Below are 5,000 nucleotides of genomic sequence, written 5' to 3'. Positions count from 1 at the left end.
GGTCAGCAGCGTAAGGGAGCCAGGAAGGTCAGCACGGCCACAGCAGCAGCGGGAGGACACAGCGTAAGGTCACTCACTTCCTAAATCATCCAAGGCCGACCTGCGCGAAGGAAATACCAAAGGATTACATCACGGAGGGCCTTGGGTGGCTCATCGGCGCCATATCTGACGTTTAATGAACCTTGGGGGCATGGGATTAGCCTTGGGCAGCCGTGTATGATACTTGCATAAATAATTGTGGGTTCGCGGGTGATAAATCGGAACAGAGTAGTTGTAAAAAACGAGTACGACAAGGATGTTCACCCACGCACTCGCACTCACAAATACGCACAGACAGGGAGGCGAGGATGTAAGAGAGGGAGATGGAGATAGAGAGAGAGAGAGAAAGACAAGGAGAAGAACAAACAGAAAAAGAAACAAGAAAGACAGAGAGAGGGAGAGGTAGGAATAGAGAGAGAGAGAGAAGGTGAGGGGTAGAGTTTGGGGGATGGAAAGGGAGAGGTAAAGGATGAGGATAAGACTGAGATAGAGAGAGAGAGAGAGAAGGTGAGGAGTAGAGTTTGGGGGATGGAGAGGGAGAGGTAAAGGATGAGGAGGATAAGTGAGATAGAGAGAGAGAGAGAGAGAGAGAGAGAGAGAGAGAGAGAGAGAGAGATAGAGGAGAGAGAGAGAGAGAGAGAGAGAGAGAGAGAGAGAGAGAGAGACAAAGAGAAGAACAAACTGAAAAAAAAACAAGAAAGACAAAGCGTAAAAAAACAACAACATAAGAAAAGAATCCGAAGGAAGATAAAAATAGTACATAAAAAAAAACATGAAAAGGAAGAAAAAGAATCATCAACCTGCCAAACTTACAAGGAAAAAGACTGCGTGTAAATTTTAAGCCAATTAGCCACTCTCGACCTCCTGCCTTAGCACTATCCCTTCCCTATTTACCCATCCCTCTCCTATCTCTTCCCTCCCTCGTCTCTATCCTCTCTCATATCAGCCCTTATCCCCCTTCCTCCATTTCCTTCTTATCTCCCTTTTCTTCAATTTCCTCCTTATTCCACTCTTTTTCCATTTCCTCCTTATCTCCTTTTTCTTCCATTTCCTATTTATTCCCTTCTTCTTCCATTTCCTTTCCCTCTATTTCCTATTTCTCTCCCATCCCCTTCTTATCTCCTCTGATTTTTTTCTCTCTCTCTTTCTTTCTCTCTCACTCACTCTCACTCTCTTCCTGTATCTCTCTCTCTCTCTCCCCTTTTCTTCTCCTTCTTCTCCTCCCTCCCCCATACCCCATCCTATTCCCTCCCTCCCCTCCTATCCCACCTCCCCCTTCCCCTATCCCTCCCCCATCCCTATTCCCTCCGTGTATTTCTCCTCCCTATTCTCTACCCTACCCTTCCTTTCCTCCCCCCCCCCTACCCACGACCCCCAACCGAGGTAAGGCCAGTCACAAAACTAGTTCTTTTAACCTTGACTCGAACAAGAGCTCACCCGAATAGCTCGAGAAAAAAAAAGAAAAAAAAAAAAGAAAAAAAACTAAAAGCATGAGCGAATGGCGCGAAATAAAAAAGAAAAAAACAAAACAAAAACAAAAGCAAGAGTGAAAAAGGTCTTCCCCCCCCCCCCCCCCCCAAGAATCGTCCGTTATCTTCCTTAACCTTTATACTTGGGAGACGTGTAAGGGAGGAAGGGGAAGTTGGAATAGACTGTCTCTCTGTTTTTTTGTTTTTTTTTTCTCTCTCTCTCTCTTTCTATCTGCTCATCTATCCTCTCTTTCTCTCTCTCTCTCTTTCGCTCTTTCTCATTCTATCTCTCTTTCGCTCTTTCTCATTCTATCTCTCTTTCTGTTTATCTATCCATCTTGTTATCTTTATCTCTCTCTCTCTTTCTCTCCCTCCCGCCCTCTCTCTCTTTCTCTCCATCTCCCCTTCCCTCTCTCTCTCTCTCCCACCCCCCTTCTCTTTCTCTCTCTCTCTCTCTCTCAATCTCCCCCTTCTCTTTCTCTCTCTCTCTCTCTCTCTCTCTCTCCCTCCCCCTTCTCTCTCTCTCTCTCTCTCTCTCTCCCCCTCCCTCTCTCTCTCTCTCTCTCTCCACTGAAGCTTGAAAAGGCATCGGATCCTGTTTCAACTTCCGGATTAGGGGGATCGAACACACACACACACACTTATACACACACTTATACACACGAGGAAGCGCATTTCGACGCCACGCCTAGACTGGTTTCTTATTTTCAACATCCGCGTTTGTGCTTCGGCTGTAAATCATGTAGATAGTGCTTTAATGTCGTGCAGCAACAATAAAGAATAATGTGTAACTGTAACTGGAGGTTTATATATAAAATATATATACACGTACCCCATTCTCGAGTGTATATACATGTATATATATACTGTATACATCCTTTACACACACACAAACACATACATATATTTCTATGTGTATATATATATACAGATACACACACACACACACAATATATATATATATATATATATATATATATATATATATATATATATATATATATATATATATATATATATATATGTGTGTGTGTGTGTGTGTAAAACCAGCCCATCATAAACCTCTACAAACCGCCTACCAATTCCGGAAGCTTTATATAATATCCAATTAGTCATTTACTAAAAACACAGCTGTTTAAGCAACGCTAACAAGACACTCAGGTATACAAGAAACCACTGTTATGTATGCGGGCGACTGCTGACCCTATATGGAAATCCACGGTCATTTCTCATGGTCTAGTCACGAGATTCTAGAGGTGTCTTTATAGGGTGCGAGATACGTTATAAAAGTTTGGTTGTACGTTCTTGATAAATATATATGTATATATACATATACATATATATATATACATACATATATATATATATGTATATATATATATATATATATATATATATATATATATATATATATATATATATTCTTGGTTGTGTTTCTAAAAAAAAATGTTTGGATGTACGTTTTTGCTAAAAATATCTCTGGTTGTACGTTCTTGCTAAAAACAAATTCCTTGAGTGTACGTTTTTGCTAAAGTATTATATTTGGTTATACGTTCTTAGTAAATATTATTTTTTTGGCTGTATGTTCTTGATAAAATCACCAAAATCTGAACGTTGGATTTATATAGAGAGTGACTGATGAGTAGGTTTTTTTTTTTTTAGAGAGAGGAGAGAGCGAACAAATATGAGATGCCTAGTTACTAAGAAAACTGAAAATACAACACAAAACAAAGACAACAATAATGGCATAACAACTGGAAGCATTCGTAATAGCAGTAATATTACATAACAAGGATAATAACGAAAATTAACGGCAACGGCAGCAATAGCAATAATAATTACAGTAGTTCCAGTAATAGCAATAGCATTTAGGGTACAGTACGTGTCACAGAAAATGGACTGCAAAATATTACCGTTTTATCAAATTATTTATTTATTTACTTATTGTATTGTATTGTATTTCGTAATTCCATATGTATGATCATTAATTCCTACCTAGTATTTCTACGTGCACGATTTGACAACTAAATCTAAAAAGAAAAGATGCTTATTCCTCTCAAACCATTATATATCACTTAAACACCTTTTTTATGGGATTTAACCCTCGACTGTTAACGGACATCGCTCTTTCATCTTTCTTCCCGACTTCCTGTTCCTCTGCAGATTCTTCCTGGTATATCCCATTCCCTTCCTCCTTCCCCCCTCTCTCTCTCTACCTTCCTATACCCTCCCCCTCCTCTCGCCCCTCTCTCTCTCTACCTTCCTATACCCTACCCTCCCCTCGCCCCTCTCTCTCTACCTTCCTATACCCTCTCCCTCCCCTCGCCCCTCTCTCTCTCTACCTTCCTATACCCTACCCTCCACTCCCCCCCCTCCCCCTCCCCCTAGAAAACGAGTCTCATTCACTTGTGATTTATTGATATATTTCATGACAAGAGGTAGGCCTATATTCAACCGCCTCGACTGCGGAAGTCTAGAGCGTAAAATTACTTGTTATCTGTCTTTGAGGGATGGAGAGAAGGAGAGGGAGAGGGAGGGAGGGTGTGAAGGAGAAGGAGAGGGAGAGGGAGAGGGAGGGAGGGATGGAGAGAAGGAGAGGGAGAGGGAGGGAAGGTGTGAAGGAGAGGGAGAGGGAGGGAGGGTGTAAAGGAGAGGGAGAGGGAGGGAGGGTGTGAAGGAGAGGGAGAGGGAGGGAGGGAAGGTGTGAAGGAGAGGGAGAGGGAGGGAGGGAGGGTGTGAAGGAGAGGGAGATGTAGAGGGAAGGTGTGAAGGAGAGGGATAGGGAGAGGGAGGGTGTGAAGGAGAGGGAGAGGGAGGGAGGGAAGGTGTGAAGGAGAGGGAGAGGGAGGTAGGGAGGGTGTGAAGGAGAGGGTGAGGGAGAGGGATGGTGTGAAGGAGAGGGAAGAGGGAGGGAGTGAAGGAAGACAGAGAGGAAGAGGGTGAAGGAAGAGAGGTGTGAGGGGTGAGGGAGGGAGGGAAGGTGAAGGAAGGGAGGGAGGATGAAGGAGGAAGAGAGAGGGAGGGAGGGTGTGAACGAGAGGGAGAGGAAGGGAGGGTGAAAGAAGAGAGGAAGGGAGGGAAGGTGAGAAGGAAAGGTATAGGGAGAGATGAATGAAGGAGGAAATGGAGGGTGAAGAAAGAGAGAGAAGGAGGGAAGGAGGGAGAAAGGGAGGAAGGGGAAGGGGGAGAAAGGGTGAAAGTATTTACATGACTGGACTTTCTATGACCTTTTTTCGTATTCTGTTCGTGGTATACCTAGCAGAGGAAGAAAAGGGGAGAGGGAGAGGGAAGAAGGAAGGAAGGGAGAGGTAGAGAGAGGGAAGAAGGAAGAAAGGAAGGAGAGGGAGAGAGAGAGGGATAAAGGAAGGGTGGGGGAAGGGGAGAAGAAAGGAGGAAGGTAAGGAGGGAAGGAGTTAAGAAAGAAAATGGTATGGAGAGAGGAAGGAAGGAAAGAAAGGAGGGTGGGAGGGAGGAAGGAAGGAAATTAGAGAG

At 43.6% G+C, this 5,000-nt stretch overlaps 1 protein-coding gene across 3 annotated transcripts in view; it reads right to left on the bottom strand.

Annotated features, from left to right (window-relative positions):
* LOC113811906 (coagulation factor X) overlaps positions 1-5,000 on the bottom strand; it is a 100,131-nt gene that overhangs the window by 89,276 nt on the left and 5,855 nt on the right. For all 3 annotated transcript variants that reach the window (XM_070123092.1, XM_070123094.1, XM_070123093.1), the window contains exon 2: positions 1-100. This exon is cut by the window's left edge and continues 836 nt beyond it. The gene's annotated coding sequence lies outside the window, so the exon portion shown is untranslated. The remainder of the gene's footprint in view (positions 101-5,000) is intronic.

This window comes from Penaeus vannamei, chromosome 6 (genome assembly GCF_042767895.1).
Source record: "Penaeus vannamei isolate JL-2024 chromosome 6, ASM4276789v1, whole genome shotgun sequence".
Classification (NCBI taxonomy): domain Eukaryota; kingdom Metazoa; phylum Arthropoda; class Malacostraca; order Decapoda; family Penaeidae; genus Penaeus; species Penaeus vannamei.
Note: the sequence above shows the minus strand (reverse complement) of the source record. Positions and strands in the feature narration are given on the sequence as shown.